This window comes from Giraffa tippelskirchi, chromosome 2 (assembly GCF_054371585.1).
Source record: "Giraffa tippelskirchi isolate mGirTip1 chromosome 2, T2T-mGirTip1v1.2.pri, whole genome shotgun sequence".
NCBI lineage: Eukaryota > Metazoa > Chordata > Mammalia > Artiodactyla > Giraffidae > Giraffa > Giraffa tippelskirchi.
In genome coordinates, this window is record NC_137276.1 from 160,121,817 (window position 1) to 160,146,885 (window position 25,069).

A 25,069-nucleotide genomic window follows, 5' to 3' on the forward strand; every position below is an offset into this window, starting at 1 on the left:
GAACAATTTTATGGACTCTGAGGGAGAAGGTGAGGGTGGGACGTTCTGGGAGAATAGCATTGAAACATGTATATTATCATATGTGAAACAGAACACCATTCCATGTTCAATGCATGAGACAAGGGCTCAGGGCCGGGGCAATGGGATGACCCAGAGGGATGGGATGGGGAGGGAGGTGGGTGGGGGGTCCAGGAAGGGGAACACATGTAAACCCATGGCTGACTCATGTCAATGTATGGCAAAAACTATTACAATATTGTAAAGTAATTAGCCCCCAACTAAAATAAATAAATTTATAAAAAAAAAAAAAAAAAAAAGGAAAGGACGTTAGTAGCTATGGCAAAGACTGTCATGGGGAAAAATTACTCTGATACCAATGATACTCTCTGAAGCTGCTAAATGCTCCCAACTTTGGTTCAAAATGGGTTCCTGTATCTCTGAGTGAGTGCTGGCGGAGGAGGAATAAGCAACAAAGCAGTTAACTTCAAAGATGGCCCAAAACAAAATAAAGCTGTTCCCATCACAGACAGACGTCAGAGGCTGTGGCTGGTTTGGGGTTGTTGTTTTTTTTAAAAAAAACCTGTGTGCAATCTTAGATGACTGTTAAGAAGTAGTTTTGCAAAAATGTAGATAAAAGAAAGAAATTATTCTAGAGTGAGGAGAGTCAACAGAAGCATTCTGTTCCTAGTTTAAACTGAAATCTCACTTTAATGCTATTCATTGAATATGGAAGCTTGAACAAATTATTCCTCCTCTCTAGGTCTCCTTTTCTCATATTTAAAATGAGATTAACCAGATGAATGCCAAGGTTTCCTCCCTCTCTAAAATCCTATGACTTCATACACTCACGCACATCATACCAATTATGTGAAACAAACAAAGCTATTCCCTTTTATCTTCCTTTTAATTTCATGGTAGTTAAGTAAAGTAAAAAGAATGATCGGTTATCCTTTACTTCATGGCTTATAGCTAGGTGCCCTCAGTTCCAAGAACTAAACCTTACTCGTTACCTTTTACAACACAGCACTTCTCTATAACTCTGGATAAAGGCAACAATAACTAGACCAAATATTTTTTTTCTTTTTTTTTAAACCAAATATTTTTAAGTGCTAATTATTTACTGGGAATTAGTCAAAGCACTTTATATGTAACAACTGATTTAATTCTCACAACAACCCTATGAAGTAGGTATCATTATTATCAACAAGGAAGAGATGAGCAAAAAAGTTAAGCAACTTGGCTAAGGTAATAAGGTTATAAAAGAAATGACCAGAATTTGATCACAGGAAGTCTGGATCCAGCCTTTTACGAATAGATCAGTCACCTCCCTGAGATGTGGGTGCTGGTGGCAGGGGGGAAGAAGAAATGGTGGTGTGGTGGTGATAGTTGTTGGAGCTCTTCCTTTTTGTCCTATATGAAAAACAGAAAAGATATAGCTGTGCAAGGTGGGAAAACCTGATATAAAGGATGCTCTAAAATAAGAGTGGTTGAGAGCAGGCCCATGCATTTTCTTTATCTTATGCACGAACTGGGAGACTGGCTTGAGAAAAAGTCTTATCACAACTTATGATTTAAGTGTTTCCAAGCATTTAATCCTCCCCAAAATCCTTTAGAACAAGCATGATGGAGATTATTATTATACTCTTACAAAATAAAATATTGACAGAGGTGTAAATTCAATTAATCAGGATAATAGCTAAGAAGTAACGAAACTAGAACTTAAAACTGAAGGGAGGATGTCTTCTCCACTTTGTCACTTTGGTTCTAACGCGCCTTTCCAGGTCTGACAGTTTCCCCTGATCCACTGAACTAATTGTCTTCTCTCTCTTTCCTTATTGCTCAACCAGAAATTCACCAAGGAGAGGATGCTAGCAGCTCTGAGCTTGCACAGGATGCCTTACCAGGATTTGGAGTACAGCTGCCTTTGTCCAACAAACATTAACCATCCAATGTCACACTGTTGTCCTGCAATCACCAGAAAGTAATCCTCAGTACTGACATCCCCACGGTTTCTAGTCCTAACTGAGCCCTGTCACAGCACAGCATCTCACTACAACTTCCTTGAAAACTGCAAGATTTATTTTGCTTCTGAAGCAGAATCAGGCCTAAATCTGTCTCACTAATTTTCTCCTTTGATAGAGAGCCCCCTGTAGCACAATCTGTGTAAATTAAAGTGTGCATGGCTTTGCTAATCAATTCTCCTAAAGCCAGTAAAATGTGTGTAAGATTTAGAAAGAAGTGTAGTGGCAATATCCATAAAATGCCAACCTTTAATTTTCTTTTCAGAATATTCATTCTTAGGGAGCCACAGTAATAAGTACGTATCTAGAAGAGCAACTTAATGCAGCATTAAGTCACTAAGTTATGGAGTTGTGCATTTTAATGCATGACTGCTGTTAACTTATTGAGGGAGCCTGGGCAAACTGCTTAATCTTTTTGTTCCTTATGATCATTAGGGAAAATACAAGTGGTGGACTTTTATTACAGAAATTTAGATACAGAATCATAGAACATAAGAACTGGAATGAAAGGAATCCTAAGAATCCTCCAGGCCACTGCCCTCATTGAAAAGATCATGAAACTGAAGACTGGGAAAGACATACCTTTAATAATATAGTTATTGGTGACTGAAGACGAAATACAGTTCAGTCTTCCTTCTTCTAAGACCAGTGGTTTCTCTGGTATAACATTTAATTTTTCATTAAAGATCATGATTTAGGCTTTATTTTTACAAAATGAAAACTACTATGAAGAGCATGACTCCCATTCAATCCTCACAGCCATCAGCTAATAACCTTCATTAGTATTATTATGTACCTGATTTATATATGCATAAACAGAAGCTCAGACTGCTGAGGGAGTGGGTTAAGATGACATTCTTGGCAAATGATGGCATTAGCTTTGATTTTCTAAATTTGAAATTATATATTTATTTCTTTGGACATTTTCCTCACCCTTGAATTTTAAACTTATCCGTTCCTGGTAAGATCAAATTAATTATAAAACCTTCATTAATGAATATTAATGCTTTAAGAAGGAGGGGGTGGGGAATGGATGGACTGGGAGTTTGGGATTAGCGGATGCAAGCTATTATATAGAGAATGGATAAAAAACAAGGTCCTACAGTATAGCACAGGAACCTACATTCAATATTCTGTGATAAACCATAATGGAAAAGAATACATAAAAGAATACATATGTGTACGACTGAATCACTTTGCTGTACTCCAAAAACTAACACAACATTGTAAGTCAACTATACTTCAATAAGATAAATTAAAAAATATTAATGCTTTCCCACAAAATGCCTCCCAGTGAGCACATATGGTAGGTACTTTTTCTGTCTTGCCTCACTGCCTACTTCCCCTCATTCTCTTCATCCAGCATCAATTTTCTAATAAAACAGGATTCTGTAAAACCATAGGAATTTCTCTTACTAGTTTATTGCATAGGACAAAAGACTCATAATTCTCTTTGTAACCATGCAAGTATTATCAAAATACAGAATTCTTTGTCATGCTAATGAGAATTTTCTTCACCAGGTAGTTCAGCTTGCAAAACATCTGGTGCAGCATGCTGAGAATACATGTGAGCTGAAAGGCGAGACACTAACTTTGCCTTGGGATCTTCTCTGCCAGGTAATTTCACGGCAGGTATTGCCTTTAATATATGTATTAGATGATAGTCACATAAGTAATTTCTTTAATTAGATTGCCCCTTCTGCTTCTTTGACTTCAAAGATTAAATTAAACCCAAAAGTTGCAACTCATCGCTGGAGGAGTCATTAGCCTGCAGGTCATCTTTTAAAACAGCCACAGCTTAGGGAAAATTTGTTGAAGAAATGTATTTGCCTCTGACTTGAATCACATGCTAGGGAAAGAGTGTGGCCATGTTTCTATAACAACTTACCTCCAGTGTGTGCTTCTGCATGTGTGTATGTGAGTGTAAAAACTTTAATTGCTAAGGGATGAAATGAGAGTTACTGCCTAGTTCTCTACCAAAGCAACTATTTTCCTTTCCTTCTACATTTATCTGAACTCTATCTTTATCTATCCATACAATTCATTCATCTCTCAGTCACTGGGCACTTACTACATGTCAAATTGCTTAGCGTATAGGGGATATAAAGAAAATGAACCATTGTTTATTCCCTCAAAAAATTTACTATCTAGTGCATGACCCCAATATTTGATGTGAGAACCGTGAGAATAAAATGCCTCTAATGAGAGATAGACTCTGTGCTGAGATGTGCAGGAGAAAACAGGACTCTCATCTGGAAGAGACCTTGCAAGGTTTCATCAGGAAGTGACTTGAGAACTGCCCACTCAACAAAATGCAGGACATGGCTTCCCAGAAAAGAGGCTGAAAGGCCCCCAAAATGGAAAGGAGAGAAGAAGAAAAACACAGAGATGTCAGAAAGCTGGGTTCTGGCAGGCTGCGAAGTCCTCCAGGACAGGAACCCTGTGTGTCTTGTGCATTATTACATCTCATGTGCACAATTCATAAAACTAAACTGATCAAACAAAACAAGAAATGAAAGAACCGTATTGGAAGAATGCTGATAGTTCAGTGGGTTCAGAAAAGAAGATGTATAGAGACACACTGTAGAAATCAGTTTCCAAAAAAAATGAAAAATGGTGAATAGAACGCATTACTATGGAATCTGTGTCTCCACTTGAAAGCATCAGAGAGCTACTGAAAATTTCTTTAAATGACTGTGATACAATTTAAGTTCTCTAAAACTGTATCTCTTAATAAAAGTGATTAAGTAAGTGTGGTACAACAGAGTTAGTAGTAATCAGATTCAATTCATTACATTAAAATTTAATTACATTAAACTAAAACTCAATACATTAAAATTATATGAGGATGGAAGTGTTTTACCACAACTTTCTTAAATGGATATAAATAGCATAAGACTCCAAGAGACTAAGTTCCAAGGTGTTACTCTTATACCTACTCAACAGTTCTCTACAAATGTTATTGAAAAATCCCAGGTGGACTCATTTGCCTGTTTTCATAAGGAGAAAAATAGGTATAGATAATCTGCAAGCTTTGCCAAGGTCATACATGGAAAATAGCACAAGACTAACAGTGAAAGACTTGAATTTAGTTCTGCTTCTACCACTAATTAGCTTCTACTATTAATTTACCCTAAGACCCGGGACCTTTCTTCCCCTTTCTGAGCCCCAGACATGCTATCTATAAAAAGAAGGTGTAGACTATCCCCCACGGCCTGCTTTAGCTCTGATGGTCTATGATTTTAACAAGGTAGCTGGGATGAGGACTGTAGACATGGCCTCCAACAGTGTCCCCATAGCACAGCAGGAGGCTGGGGTATACACTAGTAATGAACCCCACAGCATCTTCTTAGGAAAAAATAATACATCCTCTTTTTTGTTCATCTAAAAATAAACAAATGAAGGTACAATATAAAAGATGAGGCTGGAAGCTACTGTATATAGAGGCTATAGTCTGAGAGTCTGTGTACCCCTAAAATTCATATATTGAAACCTAATGCCCAATGTGATGGTATTTGGAGATGGGGCCTTTGGGAGGTGATCATATAGACACCTCAGGGAGATTCCTCACCCTTTCCTTCTGCCATGTGAGGTTAGAGCCAGAAGATACCATCTATGGCACCAACCACAAAGTGCTAGTGTCTTGAACTTGGGCGTCTTGGCCTCCAAAACTATGAGGGATAAATTGCTTTACAAGCTACCCAATTATAAGTGATAACGTTTTTGCTATAGTAACTCAAACGGACTAACACAATTGAGAATATATTAGGCTTCAAATTTAGAAATTTGTGTAGCTATTCAAACAGATGGTTTCATTATACCCTAGTGCTGTGCTACCTGCTACATAGCTTCAGTCGTGTCCAACTCTTCGCAACCCCATGGACTGTAGCCCACCAAGCTGCTCTGTCCACGCGATTCTCTAGGCATGAAGACTGGAGTGGGTTGCCATTTCCTTCTCCAGGGGATCTTCCCAACTCAGGGATTGAACCCACATCTCTTATGTCTCCTGCACTGGCAGGAGGGTTCTTTACCACTAGTGCCACCTGGGAAGCCCATTATACATTATACCCTAGAGATGCTGCTGCTGCTGCTGCTGCTACTAAGTCGCTTTAGTCGTGCCCAACTCTGTGCGATCCCATAGATGGCAGCCCACCAGGCTCCCCCGTCCCTGGGGTTCTCCAGGCAAGAACACTGGAGTGGGTTGCCATTTCCTTCTCCAATGCATGAAAGTGAAAAGTGAAAGTGAAGTCGCTCAATCATGTCCTACTCTTCACGACCCCATGGACTGCAGCCTACCAGGCTCCTCCGTCCGTGGGATTTTCCAGGCAAGAGTACTGGAGTGGGGTGCCCTATTTCAAAAGACGGCAATTCAGGCAATTCAGTATATATACTAAAATTTTTTGTTAACTTCCCAAATTATTTCAGAATTATAGGAGTTAAAAAGGGTAATACAAAAGTAAGATGGTAATACCCTAGTAACTATATTAAGAGATGGGGAAACAGTGCACACATTTACTTTTCTCTTTAGCTGTGCTTGAAAGAGAGGCACTTATGTAAAAAATAGCAGAATGTGAAAGAACCAAATGTCTCAAGAGAAGAGCTTTTGACTTATCAGAATCCTGATTTTAAACATTAATTCTTTAACTAAATAACTATGGAATCTTAGGTTAATTACTGACTTGTGGTCCTTAGCTTGGTAGTCATTTTGGAAATGGGAATAAAAATACTTGCTAATATGATTGTTTTGAGGAATAAGTGAGAAAATAAAGCAGTTACTCAGCATGGTTCATGTCATATAGTAGGTGCTGAATAAATGGTAGCTATTTTTATAATGATGCAATTACCTGAGACTTTTCAGTAACATTTACAGAGAGTGATGAGAGTAAGTGAGAGTCAGTGTAACATTTTGGCGTGATATATGTGCTAGTATCTAACATATTCTACACACTCAATAAACATAAAGACAGTATTTTAAATCAGCATAGGATTTTCAATCTATAATTTGCATTATCTGGATGGAAAAAAGAAACAAAATGTAGGGCAATCTGAAGTTAATTCTATTCAATACAGTGAACATTTCCTTCCTTTGGGAAAGACACATGAATAAGGTATAGTGATTTCCACATCACTTCATTTAGTGTCCCAATAGTATGTGTTGTGAGAGGAGATGTAAGAACCACATTGAGAAAAAAAAATTTTTTTCAAGAGGAGATACTGAGCAGCACTTAAATGCACTCGCTGGAACAGTCTCGACAGAGTATGATTGTAACTAAGATTCAGCAGCAGGGAGTAGAACCCTTCTGTGTTATTTCCAAGAAGCAGAGAGACTCACTGCAGCCACCTGCAGAGTAGCAGGTATGGGAAACACAGCTTCCTTTTATGCCTGATGCCATCTGAACAAATATCCCTGCTAATTCCTGTTTGTTTTGACCAGAATACAGAGCCAAGGCACTCAGATAACCAGCCACCGACAACGTCTTAGAGTCTCAACTGTGATTTTCCAACAGAGAACAAAAGGATGTTAATAATGTAATAAGTTGGATCGGGTGAAAAATGCTTTCCTTATTCAAGCCCCTTGAGATCCTTCATAATGGCAACTTATCTTGAAAACTCTTAACAGGACTTACCCCTCTGCCTTTTTATGAAGGTCATGGGCACTTTCCAGTATTCTTACAGTAAAAGCAGCTACTTGCCTTGCATTTTATGCATATGTGTCTTATTTATGTCTTAGCTCCTCTGCTAGGCCATTTCTTAGAAGGCAGGGAATCTAACTTCCTCACTTAGAAGCAGGTATTTTAACTTCCTTCCAAATACATGTTGGAAGAAAGGAAGCAGTGGAGGAAGGACGGATGATGGAGAAAAAAAAAGTTTACATGTAGGCAAATAAAATGAATTTCTACCACTCTCATAATGATGTTGATTTTTACACTTCTAAGCTGCCAAACGAATAATCCACTGAGGGCTCTCTTTTAAAATTGTAACATATTCAGACTATGAGGAATAAAAAAGAAAAAAAATACTACTTGGGATGTTATCAACACCTGTCAGTGAATCTTGTCCTTTGTTCTCATAATTTAGTGATGTCTCAGGAGATGGTGGAGGAAATTTCAAATCTGGATTCATCCCACACTTCCCCAACCCAGTAATGATGTCAGAGTTTCAAAACAGTAAAACAAGAGCGAAATAAACTATCACCCAATACCTGTGTATTTTGCAGACTCATAAGCAGAATAAGAAAGGATTTCAGGAAATCAATTATTGTGGCACCTTAACTTCAGATGGAAAATCTGAGACTATGTCCTTAAATATTTCATAAACCTTGAAACCTCCATGACTCTGCAAGCAGTAACTCTTCTGCCTGGAATCACCTCTCCTTTGTTTGTTCCAGCTCAGATGTCACCTCCCCCTCGACACCTTCCCTGATTCTCTCAGTTAATTAATCCTCCTTTAAGCCTCCTGGTTCACTTTTATATACTATCATGAATGCACTGGTATCTGCTGGCTTTCCGAAGATCATGAGTTCCTTTTGGGCAGGAACTATATTTATCTTACCCACTACCAAACTCCTAGCACAATGCCTTTAAAAATACTTCACAAATTGATACTGAACTGAAATATCCAAGTTTACAGAAAGAGATGGAGGAAGAGGTTGGCATCAGGCTCACAACTTCCTGGAACCTACAACACCTGACTCTTACCAATAAAACCCTCACAGACTAATCATTTTAAATCATAAAACACAGTGAAACCTTCTTAAAGAGAGGCTTGTGAAGGATAAGTGAATACTGATTATATTGTCAGGAGAGCAGGAAAGAAGCTGGTTTTCTGCCGTACAGCATCTTAGAAAGAGAAACGGATTGAAAGAAACAATGTTTCCTTTCTTTCCTCCTCCCCTTCCTTCATGTGCTCCTCTTCTGTTTCTTTTGGATAAAAATTAGGTATTAATAGCTATATCTTAGAAAGTTATTTAATCCCCTCAACTTCTATATTGATTACCCCTTCTCCAAAACTGTGTGCTTGCACTTTACCTCAAAGGCAAGATATACTTCAAAGAGAGATAGCATGAAAATAAAGGGAAAAAAATGTGGTCACATGTTGATTCTTGCTGATTTAAAATACAATCTTTATTACTTTTGATGTGGGTTGGCCTATGTTTTGGTGTTTCTTGATCTCAACACATGAGTTAAGGTAAATAAGAGTATTTATAGATTTGAGAGGATATCTGTTCATACCATTCTGACAAAGAAAAACAAAAGTGTCGTGTCATAAAGTACTATCAAGGATAAAAATTAGTTATAGATATAAAAAACAAACATGACTACTGAAGAGGAAAGGGCAGGGGAAGGGTAAATTGGGAGTCTGGGATTAGCAGATACAAACTGCTATATACAAAATGGATAAATGACAAGGATCTACTTATAGCACAGAGAACTATATTCAATATCTTATAATAACCTATAATGGAAAAGAATCATAAAAAAAAATGTATAACTACAACACCAACTGAACCAGGTGTTTTGCTTATACCTGTAACTATACAATATTTTAAATCAACTATACTTCAATTTTTTTAAAGGAAAATATTAGATATAAGGCATTTAAGATATTCTTTGCAACAAGTAAACAGACAAATCAATATATCTAAGGTATTCCAGATGCTGCCTTCACAGTCATACACAATGGATTTTCTATGGTGATGAAATTATCACCTCAGATGCCACCATTTTTGTTAAACCTTAACAACTTTAAGATAAGCTCTTTTGGGGAGGTATTATAATTACTTTAAGAATCAGGCCTTCTTTTGCCCACCCATGTTCATAGCAGCACTATTCACTATAGTCAAAAGATGGAAGCAGCCCAAATGTCCATGGGTGAGTGGATAAACAATATGTGGTACATACATACAGTGGAATTTTATTCAGCCTTAAAAACAAAAGAAATCCTGACGCACGCCACAACATGGATGAACTCTGAAGACATTACAGCAAGAGAAATAAGTTGGTCAAAAAGAGATTAAAATTACATGACTCCTCTGATATGAGGTACCTAGAAGTGTCAAATTCACAGAAAGTAGGATGGTGGTTTGTAGGCGCTGGGAGAAAGCGGGAAAGGAGTTGTTGCTAAGTGGGTGTAGTTTCCATTTTTCAAGTTGAAAAAATTCTGGAGTTTCATTGCTCAACAATGTGAAAGTAGTTGCTGCTGCTGCTGCTAAGTCGCTTCAGTCATGTCCGACTCTGTGCGACCCCATAGACGGCAGCCCACCAGGCTCCGCCGTCCCTGGGATTCTCCAGGCAAGAATACTGGCGTGGGTTGCCATTTCCTTCTGCAGTGCATGAAAGGGAAAAGTGAAAGTGAAGTCGCTCAGTCGTGTCCGACTCTTAGCGACCCCATGGACTGAAGCGTACCAGGCTCCTCCATCCATGGGATTTTCCAGGCAAGAGTACTGGAGTGGAGTGCCATTGCCTTCTCCGGTGAAAGTAGTTACCACTACTGAATTGAACAATTAAAATGGTAAAGCAGGTAAATGTTACATTATGTGTTTTTTAATCACAATTGACAATTTAAAAAAACATAATTGGACCTTCTTTGAAACAAAATGCCTGAATCAGTTTTAACTTCCCCCCAACACACACCATTTAGTTTTTGACTGCTACTTTTTAAACAGTTACTGTACAATATATAAATATTTCTCCAAATATTAGAGAAGTTGGCTAGAAAGTGCTCAATTCATTAATTTAGCTCCTGTGATATGTAATGTAATGTATCTGGCACTGAATAAAAGGAGGAAAGAAGGAAAGCATTTCAGTAATTACTACTTTTTAATAGAAAACATCATCAGGAGGGCAGTCCTAGATAAGTCTTAGCACAAGTATGGAAAAATAAGATTCATATTGATACAGAACCCAGAAACTCCTTTAATACTATAACCAGTATGTTGGAGGCATACTTGTTACCTGAATATATGAAAACCAGAGTTTTTCAACAATTGAGTCTGTGCTCAATATTAACCATTTCTAAATTCCACTGAACATTCGTTTTTTTCAAGAGATAACTGAAGTTGCCTGTCAGCCCCAAGCTACGATGGAGTCAAACCACTTCCCCCAAACACTATACATTTTATTTTAAAGAAAAGAAATCTTGTAAGCAAAGGACTGAAGGAACAGTGATGACATGAGTTATCTTGAGAACTCCAACCTAGATGGGTTCCAAATGGAGACATCACTTGGATCACTTTACCAAAGGCAAACACTCCTTTTACCACCCATGATGAACCTCAGAGATAAACTCTCTACGTACACAGGAGCGGAGGTCTAAATAGAGACACCTTGGTGGTACCTGGAAGCAGCAAGTAGTAGATGAAACTTTTCGATTTAAAGTTTGTATCAGTTTGATTTTCTCAGAAGTCAAAATAGAAAGGAGCTGATTAGATCTTAGCTAATGGGGTGAAGCAAAATATCTTGGTTCCCTGAAAGTAAAGCTGTATTAAAAGAAAAAAAAACCGTGAAAGAGAATTTTAAAAGTATATACCACTTTATTCTTGTATTTCTATTGTGAATGTGTCTAGAAAACTAATAAAACCAAAAGGCTGTTTTTACCACCCTTATTCCACTTCCTATAATCAAAAGTGGCAGGAAAAAGTGACAAATCGGTTCAAAATACAAAAGCTGCTGAAAGGAAAACAATTCTGATAAAATCACAGAATTCTGAGGTTGGAAGGGCATGTCATCCAACTCCTCATCAAGTGACAAACCTTTCTTGAAAATCTCCACTGATGGACTGTCACAGCCTCCTGAGACCTCTCCTGCATCTTAGGTCAGTTATGACTATAAAAATGTCCTTCTAATATTAAAATAAAACACATTTCCCCTGGCCTCAGTTCCACCATTTGGGTGCACTGGGAATTAGTCTAGCACCTCTTCCTTGGGGCAGCCTTTCAGATTTTTGCAGAGAGCAACGTTGTTCTTTCTGTTTCTTCCTGTCTCAGTTAACAAAACACCCTTAGCTCCTTCGGTCAGTCCTCATAAAATCAGTATGTCCTCTCCCACCTGAATGCACCTGGTTTTCACTAGCTTTCTGAATTTAACATCTCTGTTATCTCTAAATATGATAGCACCGAGTTTGGGTCAATTTTAACTCTACCCATTAAAAAAATGACTTAAATTTTTTTGACTTCATAAAGGTTGTAAATCACTTATTTGTGCATTTCAACATATATTACTATAAAATGCAACAATCTTTTATATTATCTAGAAATGCTGACAAAACATTAAACTCATCATGTCAACTTGTCCCCTCAACTAGCAGGTTGCAGCGTTAACCTCCACCTGGCAATTAAACAGGAATATTGGGCCTTCTCTTTAACTATAACCTCTCCGTCACACACCCCCAACCATAGTGCATGCACCCACACACACACACATCTGCACACTTTGCTTGATATTATCCCCACAATGTCTCCTTTTTGCCGCCTTTCTATTCCCATGGCTACATCCTCATCCAGGCTTCCGTCAATATTCGTGTGGGCAGTTCTACAGACCACGTCTGCCCAGGTCAGTGTTGACAGCCTTTCACCCTCAGTTCCCATGCTTTAAGAGACTTATCTCAACAATCAACATTCAGTGTTTACTGACAACAGTTCCCTGCTTTCCTCTTAGGACTGGTATGAAATAATAGATGAATGGTTTTAATCTATAAACCACTAAGTTATCTTCTGCCCACCATACTCTGTTCAGGTAAGCCCCATAATCCTTCTCTCCTTGTCAGACAGCATCCTCCTTCCATGTACAATCTCACTTCTTTAGTCCCCTTCACTTGGGTGGCCTCTCCTACTTTTCTGTCCATTCAGATCACACCGCCCACTTCTTCCAAAACCCATTCCCTACATGAAACATTTCCCAATACCTCCACAAATGAACTATATATATCCAGTGGTATGCTGTAATACTATCTCCTGTCAAAACAAAACAAAATAAAACACAGCCAATTCTGGGTTTTTGTTTGTTTGCCTGCTTCTTTTATTTTGCTCATACATTAGTACATTCTCTAATTTACAGTAATATCAATGCTACCATCATTTGTGTCCTTCAAAGGAAATGGAGTTTTACTTGTTTGTTCATTTTACTAGTAAAGACACTGAAAAGGAAAGAAATGATTTTAAGCTTTACCTCTTTGAGAAATAATTTGAGTTTGGAAATTTAAGAAACTTTGCATGGAAATGTTGTGAGGGAGGGGCTCCCAAACTGAAAGCTGCTTAATTGATCATCACTGTAATTACTGTAAGGCACCCTCTGAATTTCAAGTAATTAAATGGATCAGGGCTGCATATAAAACACAAGTTTGCACTGCAGTGAAAATGACTCAACATCTAGAGATATCTCCATAAATGTTGTCAAACTAAATGGCAAGCATTTCCCCCTGTCATAACCTCCACTTTCTTTAAAAGGTCTTGAGCTCTAAAAAAAAAGGCTCAGCTTAAATTCAACCTCACCCAAGTAACCTCCCAAATCCCCCAGTCAAGGATAATCCTTATTTTCTTGTGCTTTTGTGGTACTGTAAATAGCCAATATATGGTAGCCTATAAAACTTGAACTGAAGTAACATGATTGTATATAGAAAAGGGTTCTTTTTAATCTACTGATAAATATTAGAATTAAAAAGTCAATTTAGCAAGGTTTCTGATTACAAGGTGATTAAAATAAAATGCAGTTGCATTTTACTGGCAAGAAACAGTTGGAAACAATACCATTTATATTGTTGTCATTCAGTCCAACTCTTTGTGACCCCATGGACTGCAGCATGCCAGGCTTCCCTGTCCTTCACTATCTCCCGGAGTTTGCTCAAACTCATGTCTATTGAGATGGTGATGCCATCCAACCATCTCATCCTCTGTCGCCCCCTTCTCCTCCTGTCCTCAATCTTGCCCAGCATCAAGGTCTTTTCCAAAATCATCACATACTAATGAAAAAAAAAACTTTAAGAAAAAAAGACCCCTGCATAGAAAACTACAAAGTATTACTGAGAGTAATTATAGGTCTAAATAAATGGACAAAGCATGTTCATGATTTGGAAATCTCAATATGAAAATATGTTGATGTATAGACAAAAAAAATCATAATCAAAATTCTAGAAGAAATTTGTGGCAAGAGTAACTTACTAAGGGGTTATATAAGTGAAAAGGACCAAGAATTCATACGAAAATCTTGAAGAAGATGGAAAGTTGAGTGACTTTATACTACAAAATAAAAACATATATTTTAAAGGGACAGTGACTAAAACAATGAAGGATTGGTACAAGAACAGACAACTACACAAGTTGAACAGAATAGAGTCCAAATACATCCTCAAACATATGAGGCTACCTGATTTATGACAATGGTACCATTGAAAATACAGAGGAGAAGGAAAGGTATTTTTAATAAATGGATCTAGGTCATTTGAATATCCATGTTGAAAACAAATTTATCTTAATCCTTACTTTCCATCATATCCAAAAATCAATTCCAAAGAAATTTTAATTTGAATGGCAAAACAGTAAAACTCTAGTATATAATAATTTTTAAGCAGATGTCCTCATGACCTTTGGTTAGGTAAAGACTTCTTAAACAGGACACAAAGAACACTGATCATACAAAAATAACTGCCAAATGCACTTTTTAAATTTTATGATTTAATGTTTATCAAAATTATGTTTATCATAACATAACTTAATCCATCAAAAGACATTATGAAGTGAATAAAAAAGGCAGGCTCCTGAGTGGGAGAAGATATTAGCAGTACACATATCTGTGTCTTTTTTTTTAAAAGCTTGAGTTGTAATAATTTACAGTTTATAATATGTTGTTTCAGAAATCACTTCATTCGATGCTTACAAATGTCCTTACAAGACAAGTTCTACAGATGGGAAAAACTGAGGGTTAGAAAGTTGAGGTGACTGGTAAAAAGTACTGGAGCCCAGGTGTGCAGACCAGATCTAGTGCTCAGGCCCCTCTACCACAATATTTTTTATAAAACCTATTGTGTAGAACATGTTCCAGGCTCCCCAGGTGGCTCAGTGCTAAACAATCAGCCTGCCAACACAGGAGACACAAGAGATGGGAGTCCAATCCCTGGGTCAGGAGATCCCCTAGAGTAGGAGATGGCAACCGGCTCCAGTATTCTTGCCTGGGAATTTCCATGGGCAGAGGAGCCTGGTGGGCTAATTTCTTTAAAGAAAACAAAAAATTACAAGTACATTGCTGCGTGTGTATGTGAAAGTCACTTCAGTCATGTCAGACTCTGCAATCCTATGGACTGTAGTCTGTCTGAGCCACCAGGGAAGCCCCCCAACTTCCTCTTAGCCAGATCCCCAAAATGGCAGTGACAACTTCCACTGCCCTTTAACAGGGAAGACTGATAAAGGAGATGGCTTGAGAGAAAAAAACTAGCAACTTTATACAACTGAGGTCAAATATCTTACACAAGTAAGAAAGCCATGGAGCTAATGCTTGAGTAGCCTCTCATCAGTGGAGGTAAAGGGCACCAGTTTTACCTTGAAAACTGTGAGACAAGTCAAGTTGTTCCTGGAATGAGGAAAATAAGGTATGGAAAGATTAAATAAACTACCCAAAGTCTCACAACTAGTAAAGGGGAGGTGGAATTGAACCCAAGCAGCCCGAACCCAGCTTTCACCTTCTTTACCAGTATGCTAGCCCTCCTGCCACTGGAGCAAGCTTACAACTGTGTGTGTGTGTGTGTGTGTGTGTGTGTGTGTGAGTGTGTATGTGTGTACACACACAGGCATGTGAGTTTGGCAGCAAGGAACAAAAACAAGTATTCTGTGATTCATTATTAATGTAATGTAAGTTGACTTGTTTTTGAGTTCTTATTTGCTTACAGTGACAGCTTACAGCAATAGAGAATGGGTCTTGAAGTTGATGCTGGGGACTAAAAAAGCAGTCACTGCTACTGAAAAACTAGTTGGACTCAGCAGTGATTGAAAAGCCCATCTCAAGGCTTTCTCCCCAAAACACAGCATACTACTCAAAACCCCCATCACTAGAACAATTATCCTCCAATTAAAAATAAATTTCTAAAAAGTATTTATTTTAATTAACACTGTTGAAACAACCCAGTTTAAGGAAAACACACCATGATGAATGCATCTACTTCTTTCAGTTGGCCTGAGTAACCCTCATAGTTTTATTCTTGCCCTTATTGAACACCTACCTCTTGTAGCACTAGCAGGCCCTGTGCTAAGTGATGGGGTTCTGAAGGCAAGAGAGGAACAGGAGCCCAGGATGCAATATCATCATAGTCCCCATCTTCAGGAGGCTCAGTCTCATTCTACATGGTGACCCCACGAAAACTGATAAGGAGTAAAAGCCCCCTGGGCCCAAAATGATACATTCTGCTGTAGTGATGAACCAGAGAGAAATACCTTCTTTTCTTGGGGCACGACAGAAAAGAGTCAGAGTTCAGTGCTAAAAATCAGTGGTTCTCCAACCTTCACACACGTCAGAATCACCTGGAGGGCTTGTGAAAACAGAATGAGCAACCTCACTCCCAGATTTCTGATTCAAAAGGTGTGGGGCTGGGCCAAGAGTCTGAAGTTCTAACAAGGTCCCATGTGATGCTAGAGTTGCTGGTGTGGGGCCCACACCTGGAGAGCCTCTGTTGGCAGGATTGATTCCGAAGTGAGCTGATCAGAAAGGGATGAAGCTCCAACGTTTAAAAAGCTTCCCAGGTGTACTAATGTGCAGCACGGGACCAGAGCCACTGGATTAGATTAGATAGTGTTACTTGCCCAAAATAATTGCACATACTAAGAAATACTTTTAAGCTTATGCCTATTTCTGAACATCTTGCCTGATTAACGCTTTGTTTCCCTGTCGGTTCAAACTTGTAGCCAAAGCCATGATTAGGATGACATTTTCCAAAGGCCAGAATGCAGCCCATACTTTTCGATTGCTGAATACATACTAGATGTTGTGTCTCCCAACACTGCATTGGGTGCCAGAGAACACAAAGGTGGGGACTCATCCCAAACTGATCGGTGCTAAAGGACAAAAAGATTATTTAATAACCTATTGAAAAACAAACACGCTTTGAATGTTCCTTTTTGCTGTCCAAGGAGCTCAGACTTCTCTCTTTAAAGATGAGAAGCTATAGAGGGTTTTAAGGATAAGAGTGATGTGCTCTGAATTGCATCTTTGCTGTGTGCATCTTAAATTCATTAGAAGGTCCTTGGATAAAGAGATGCTGGGAGAAATTATCATAATTAAATAGCAGAAGGGAGGGGAGGAGGATGAACTCTCTGGAAAAAAAGGAGGAGGAAACAGGAGTCGTTAAGGAGGCTAGTGACTCGAGAAAGAGGCTTACAGCTACAAAGATTTTAGTAAACACTGACAATCCCAGTTTCAAGATCATTAGGAAAATTGAAATACTATTGTAATTAAAAGAGAAAGATGCTACTTGTATAAAGACCTAGTTGGGTAGCAGCATTACCCATTAGCCAGAAGTTTTAAGGAAAAGCCAGTGAAATTTATGAGTCAAGAGAATATTTGCTAGTAACCCCAATTCCAAATTTACTTATTTCTTCCCTCTCCCATAATTTGGAAACACCACTGAACAACCACTCCACTTAAAATCTCCAGCTCCTTTAGCTTCAGGCACTGCTTCCTACTCTTTGCCTCTCCCTTCATTTCCTGTCTTTCTTTCTCCTGTCCCTGAATAAATGTATTCTCTAAATTCTGTTCTTCTTTGGCTCCCATATCACCTCAATTGACTAAAAAGACTTTCCTGTAGGGAAAAATCTAGTCTTTTTCTCTCCTACAACTATCCTGAGATTAAGCCTCTCATTTCCAGTGGCCTTCTGGCCTATTCCTTAGGCAACTCAAACTGGAGGACTCTATTTTATTCATTTTATCCACTGAGATCCTACCATTCTTTAAAAAAAAATCTCACATGTACTATGAAAGTGTCTCTGATTCTTGCTGGATGTGATTCTCAACCTCATACTTTCTTCATTCATCTAACAGTACAATTAATGATAGTCCAAGACCTTCTAATTTCACCTCTCTTCTAGATGTTGACTTCAGCGAGGACAAAAAATATGCCTTGTTCATCTGCATATCTGCAAACTAAGGCTTGCATTTATCATTTGTTAAATTGATTTGGGAGCATAAACTGCTACAAAGGGTCTCTTTCAAGGCTTCCTGAAAACTTACAGCCAATTTAGAAGAGGCCAGGAAAAACAGGAGAACAAATTTGGTTCTTTTTATCAGTCAAGAGACAGAACCAGGGACTCCCAGGCTTTTTATTTCCTAGATGCCAATCAAATTAGATCACTAGTTAACAAGTCTCCCTCAGCTCCAGCCTCAGAAGGGTAAAAACCAGAGTAAAGTACCCAGAGAAGAGACAGGTTTGCTGCTGTAATCAGGTAGATATCACTAAGAAAGGAAACATTCATGTTAAAGACAGACAATTTACCAGAATTTCAGCAAAAGAAGCTTATGCTTGACCAATACATCATCACAGTGACATTTGCAGTGTTACTAAGAAAATCAGTCTGCAGGGCTGTAACATTTATTTCAGAGCTCCTTGGGCCAGCAGCCCTCTCTGGCTGTATAAAGCTTTGTAGTTTCAGAGAAATGGAGGTTGACCTGAGAGAAGCACATCCACAGGGCTGAATCTAACACAAGAGAGTCACAAAGCATGGGCAGCCCTCAGCACTGCAACACTTGGTATGTGGGTCCAGTCACAATTGGGATTGTCCTTTGCAGTGGATCCTTGAGAATCATCCAAGACACAGTACAACCAACATGGGATTGTCTGACTTTATCACATTCTTTGGATATTTATAATCGGCAATCAGATTCAGACTTTAGGCCTAGAACACAAGTGAGAATGTAAAAATTGTCTGAAAGTTTTTATTGAAATAATTTTATTACAACAGCCCCTTCTGATCTAACCTTTATTCTTTCCTGTTAACACAGAGTCTGCCACTATCAATATTCTTTATATAGATTTTAGAGCCTCCACTGTTGATCCAGACCAGTATTTCTGTATGTCCTACACAAGGCATAGCTCTTTTACCCATTCTCAGCAGAGCTAAAAAGGACTTCAGACTTTTTTCAGTAGAATGCAGCTTCCAATGAAGATTACTTTTAAGGCACACTTTAATCTCCCCTTCCTGGAATCAGAATACTCCCACTTTTCTTAGATTGTTCAATCAATAAATATTTAGAAATTTCCTCCAATGTGCTGGGCACTGTGTTGTGCTTGAGAATACAATGGTGAGCAAAACCAGAACTGACTCGAGTTTCAGTTGAGCTGAGAATCCAGCAATGGGAGAGACAGACACAAATTAAAGGTAAAATTGCATCTGTGAAGAAAGAGAGGTTCGTGGTTGTGTGAGAGTACACCACAAGCAAAGAGGAGCCAGGGTAGTCTTTACTGGAGAAGGAAAAGTTTAGCTCAAGTCCAAGGGCTCAGAATGGAGCACTTTTTCAGGTCAGGGGTGGGGGAAGAATATATAGAAAGATTCTATGGTGTGAGAGTATAAAGAATAAGATAATTTTTTTAAAGGACTGGAAAAAGTTGTCTTTATTGACCTGTGGAAGAAAAATACCTTTGTTAACTGTGTAATAAGAAATCTTTTGAAAGATTTTAAAGAGTCGTTGAGGTAAAATGGAAAAGAAACGTATTTTGAAAAGTCACTCTGACTGCAGTCTGGGAAAATATCAACTAGAGGGGGCCTTTAGTCCCATGGCACACTGGTTGGGAGTATTTTGCAGTCGTCTATGTATGTGAAAGAAACAAGATTAAAGTGGTGGCCGTGGAGGAATTCATGATTAGTCAGATGGAGTATGGGGTAGGAACAACAGGAATGAGTCAAGAGTGATCTCTAGGTTTCTGGAATAACAGGAGAGTCTGAGTTCCATTCACTGAACACAATACTGCCAGCAGATACTGTGAGGAATGAGATCATGAGACTGAATTTTGATGTGTTGAGCTTCAAAATTTTCCTTCACTAACACTCTTCTTTATCCTAGTTTTTAAGTATCTCTTAAATTAAAATCTCTATAAATTAGAAAAAGGGAATTTCTCATAAATTAGAAGGCAAAAATATATAGGCGGCATCTCTCTAAATCTCGTTTTGCAGATGGTAAGAGGATTTCAAACATCTGCTACATTTGAAAATCCAACTCTATTTACTCTTCTAATATATGTTAATCACTCAACAAATTGAAAATGAAACAAATGATGCCTTACTCACGAGACACACAATCTAACTCATCAGTCACTATAAGCATCCATCGTGAGGCTGATAACATTTCTTCAGTCCATTAAATATTATACACTAATTTGATAGTGACATTTGACTTACAGTTTTACTTAAATTTTACTGTATGCAACGTCTCTCTCAAATTAAATGTGAGCTCACTGATGGTAGGAGCCACAGCTCACATTTCTAAGTCATTGTAGAAAATGCTCTAGTATAAAGTACCTCAATCCATATACAATAAATACTATATATTTCTCAGTCCTTGATACTGTTTTGAGCACTGGTAAGAGTAAAAAATTGGTTCCAAATGAGGAAAGGAGTATGTCAAGGCTGTATATGGTCACCCTGCTTATTTAACTTATATGCAGAGTACACATGAGAAACGCTGGGCTGGAGGAAGCACAAGCTGGAATCAAGATTGCCGGGAGAAATATCAATAACCTCAGATATGCAGATGACACCACCCTTATGGCAGAAAGTGAAGAAGAACTAAAGAGCCTCTTGATGAAAGTGAAAGAGGAGAGTGAAAAAGTTGGCTTAAAGCTCAACATTCAGAAAACTAAGATCATAGCATCTGGTCCCATCACTTCATGGGAAATAGATGGGGAAACAGTGGAAACAGTGACAGACTTTATTTTGGGGGGCTCCAAAATCACTACAGATGGTGACTGAGGGACTGAACTGAACTGAACTGAAGAGTAAAATGGTATGTGGCAGAAAAGAATTATATTTAGGGTGTGCGTACTAAGTCACTTGAGTCGTATCCAACTCTTTGCAACTCTATGGACTATAACCCACCAGGCTCCTCTGTCCATGGGATTCCCCAGGCAAGAATTCCGGAGTGGGTTGCTATGCCCTGGAACCTGCGTCTTTTTTGTCTCTTTCATTGGTAGGCAGGTTCTTTACCCCTAGTGCCACCTGGACTTAAATTCTAATACCAGTATTACCCTTTAACTAGAAAAGTGGGCAAATTATTTCACTTCCCTGGGCTTCACTTGCCTCAATTACTAATCTCTGAAGACTCAATTCAATGGGATCCTATACATTAAAGCATAAGCATTTATCACAGAAGTCAAAACAAACCAGCTTTCCATATCCTGCTTGATTAAATGTTGGCTCAATAAAGGTGTGAATGAAAGTACATCTGAATGAGTGACCCTAGTGGAGGATGTAGTGAACAGAAAAGATATTAATTAGGTATCAGGAAACCAGTTAGGGAATCTGCATCCTAATCCCGGTTGGGCTTCCTTCATAGCTCAGTTGGTAAATCATCTGCTTGCAATGCAGGAGACCCGGGTTTGACTCCTGGGCCAGGAAGATCCCCTGGAGAAGGAAATGGCAACCCACTCCAGTATTCTTGCCTGGAGAATCCCATGGACAGAGGAGCCTGACAGCTACAGTCCATGGGATCCGAAGGGTTGGACACAACTTAGCGACTAAACCACCACCACCACCACCACCACCAATCCCAGTTCAGCCACTGACTCACTCTCTCTGTCAGTCTCTTCTCCTCCGTGCCTTGGCTTTCTCACCTATGAACCCTCTCCCAGTGATGCTGCACATTTTTTCTGACACCCTATTGTCACAGCCCCAGAGGCAGGGAGTCACAGAGAGAAGCTCTGTACTCAATGATATCCCTTCAAGAATGAAGAGAAGGACAATACAAGAGTATTGTTCATTCCTGGTGTAAAAAGCCCTCTTCAAGTGGGAAATGGCAGCACTTAGATTTACCCCTCAGATCCACTTTGTATTTTCTTCTTCCTGTACAAGGGACAGCGAGAGAAATCCTGCTTTAGGAGACAATGCTTTATGAGACAATACTGTGAAGTGAGTCCTCAGCAAGTCTAACACCAGAACCAAAGGCTGGCCTCCCAAAGGCTGGCCTGGGCTTCTAGCTCAGCAACTCCAACCTCTACAGAATTCCTCTGTTTACAGTTCAAAGGTATGCACTTATACCAGAATTTTACTCCTTGGTCTGATTAACTCAATATACCATTTACTTTTCCTAGAGAAAGACGATTTAAAAACCGCCTTTGCAGTTTACTCATCTTAATTGCATCAATTGTACATGTATTTTAGAAGTTTCATTTCTACCTATAGTATATCACACAGATCAAAGTTCCAGTGTCACTGAATGGTGCCAAAACAATGGTACCAAAGTCATACTACAAAGTAATTGAGATGAGCGCTAAGGAAAGAATCCATTATTATTATTATTAAAGAGAAACACAGAGCCATGCACTTCTTATTTCTAATGGGGCCTATCTAATGATTGCTTAATAGCTAAACGGATGAGTTTTACTTGCGGAAACTGGATTTTAGCTAAGATTTATTACAGAGAAATTCAGACATGTGCAATGATATCCATCCTCTTTGTAACTTGTGTAAACATTATAGTTACTCAGGAGAACCTTAAGTGAGGTTTTCATCACTCTGTGCAGTTCTCAAAATTAGCTCCTAAATCCAGATTTGAATCAACACTGTGATATGATAGAATGGAATGCTCTCTGTCTTACATAAAAATCTTCAAAAAATATAGATAACCCTGTATAAGATACACATTTTACAAAAACATAAACAGCATGAAATATAGGAGGGTAGTTAAGACAAAGGGCTGGAAAGGCTGATGGAGAACTTTGAATACTTAGCTTAGTAGTTAAAGTATCTTTCAGGCTGTTGATTTTGAAAAACAGATGTGGCACAATTGGCCTTCTGCTTTACGAAGTGCAGCTGAATAATCTGGCTTACTATTTCAAATAATATTTGTTTAGGACCTGAGTTCAAAAGTTAGCTCCATATTCTTTACAAACTTAGGGGGAAAAAAATGTTTTTAAAATTTGTTTTCCATTTAAAAAAAAAAAATGAGATGAACATTTCAGATCAGCAAAATCTGCATTTTAGCAAAGATTTTGCTTTACCCTTCATTCTCGTATGTAAGGCATTTATATGCTTCAAACAAGCTAAATCTGGAGGAAACTCCTTCTCATGGTTGAGTGTGGCTCCGTGATGTGTGTGCAAGGTTCCACAGCCTATGGGAATTCAGAGAGCGACACATGGAGGGTTCAAACAGAACAGCTGAGAAGCACGCGTACCAAGGGTGCAGCACTGGCACAGTGCCAGGCACCAGGCTCAGCCAGGTCCTCGGACATCTGCTCTCAAATTCAGGAACCATAGATCACAGAGCTCCAGAAGTCTCTACAGTGCTTCATAAGGTAGTAGGGTTTTACTGGATCATAGACATTTGGATGACTTTCAACAAGGTGATGGTGAGAAGGAAATAGAAAAATGACCATCGACCTGGCTACCATGGGCTCTTGAGCCAAGCCCCATGTCTTGGAGCAGCATGCCACGGCCCATGTTCTCTCCAGGGCTGTCCAAGCTGACCTTGACAGTTGACCTTGGGAAAAGGGCAAGAAAGACTTTTCCTTTGAGCCTGGAATCACCATCTGCCCACTTTGCTCTCCTCTCACCTCCCAATATTTCCCATACAGTGTGTTTATTCTCTCAGACCTCATTTCATTTCTTTCTCTTTTTTCTGTCTTAATTTTTTCTTTTGTCTTTCTGCCCCTTGCCTTTGTGTGAGGTTGCTCTTCTGTTTTCTATTTAGCCAACTGATGCTAACATTGGAACAGGATATCGTGACCTCCAGCATTTAGACGAGACTGGAACAAGTGAACAAAGAGCACAGTATATTGTCAATCCCAATGTTCTAAGAATAATTCCCACAAGCCTGTTAGTAATGCTGACAGGATCTCCCAGGTTGTCTGCTTTTAGGTACACCCTCCCCAGGCCACCCTCCCGCACAGAGGCCAGAAATGGTGACAGAGCGCCACCTCGTGGGCTCAATGGAGGACGCCTAACTCTAAGAACTAAACGGAGTTTGCCTTTGTCTCTCAAAACTCATATAAATGAACTGGATTTTAAAATGCCTTGAAAACTTTCCAGTTACTGAAGCGAAGCCTACTCAGTCCACGGGGTCGCAAAGAGTCGGACACGACTGAGTGACTTCACTTTCACTTTCATAGCTCATTAAAAATGTTGTGATAAAATGTGCTAGTTTCAGGTGAACAGTGAAGGACTCGGCCTTACATATAATGTATCCATTCTCCCCCCAAATCCCCCTCCCATCCAGGCTGACACATAACACAAATCACTTTCTGATGTGAAAACTAGACAACTAACTCCAAATCACTTTCTGCTTACCTGTTCTGTACTTCTAGCACCAAATTCATGACTACCAATGGGCAACCAAATATAACAGGATACATTCACCAAAATAAGAGATGAAGCACCAAATCAGCATAGTAACTGGCATACAGACATTCAAGTGAATGAAAGTGAAGTCACTCAGTCGTGTCCGACTCTTAGTAACCCCATGGACTGCAGCCTACCAGGCTCCTCCGTCCATGGGATTTTCCAGGCAAGATTACTGGAGTGGGGTGCCATTGCCTTCTCCGGCAATCACAGACATTAAAAGTCCAAAGTAAATATACATTTTATCCAAGTTACAGCACTGTGATAACTATCCTGGCCTGAAGAGAGATTTTGTTCTAAGTTAGATGCATAGATTTTGGAATAAGAAAAACCAAGATGTGAATTCTGGTTCAACTCCTTCTGTTAGTATGGTAGTGCTAAATTACCTTATTTCATGTCCTCATTTTTAAAATAGGGTTAGTAATACTAATATTAGCAATACTAAATGCATTTATAATGCCTGCCATATAATTATATTTCAATAAATATTATTTTTTATACTAATAGCCACCAACATGCAGTACATTTT

The 25,069-nt window shown here is 38.8% G+C and overlaps 1 protein-coding gene and 1 long non-coding RNA gene across 6 annotated transcripts in view; one reads left to right on the plus strand and one right to left on the minus strand.

The window, feature by feature from the left end:
• Positions 1 to 25,069, minus strand: part of FGF12 (fibroblast growth factor 12) — a 577,758-nt gene that overhangs the window by 297,456 nt on the left and 255,233 nt on the right. The gene's annotated exons all lie outside the window — the stretch shown is intronic.
• Positions 1,848 to 4,778, plus strand: LOC145524721 (uncharacterized). The gene is made up of 3 exons (XR_014067787.1): positions 1,848 to 1,981; positions 3,543 to 3,638; positions 4,173 to 4,778. It is a non-coding gene; the product is annotated as an uncharacterized LOC145524721 (long non-coding RNA).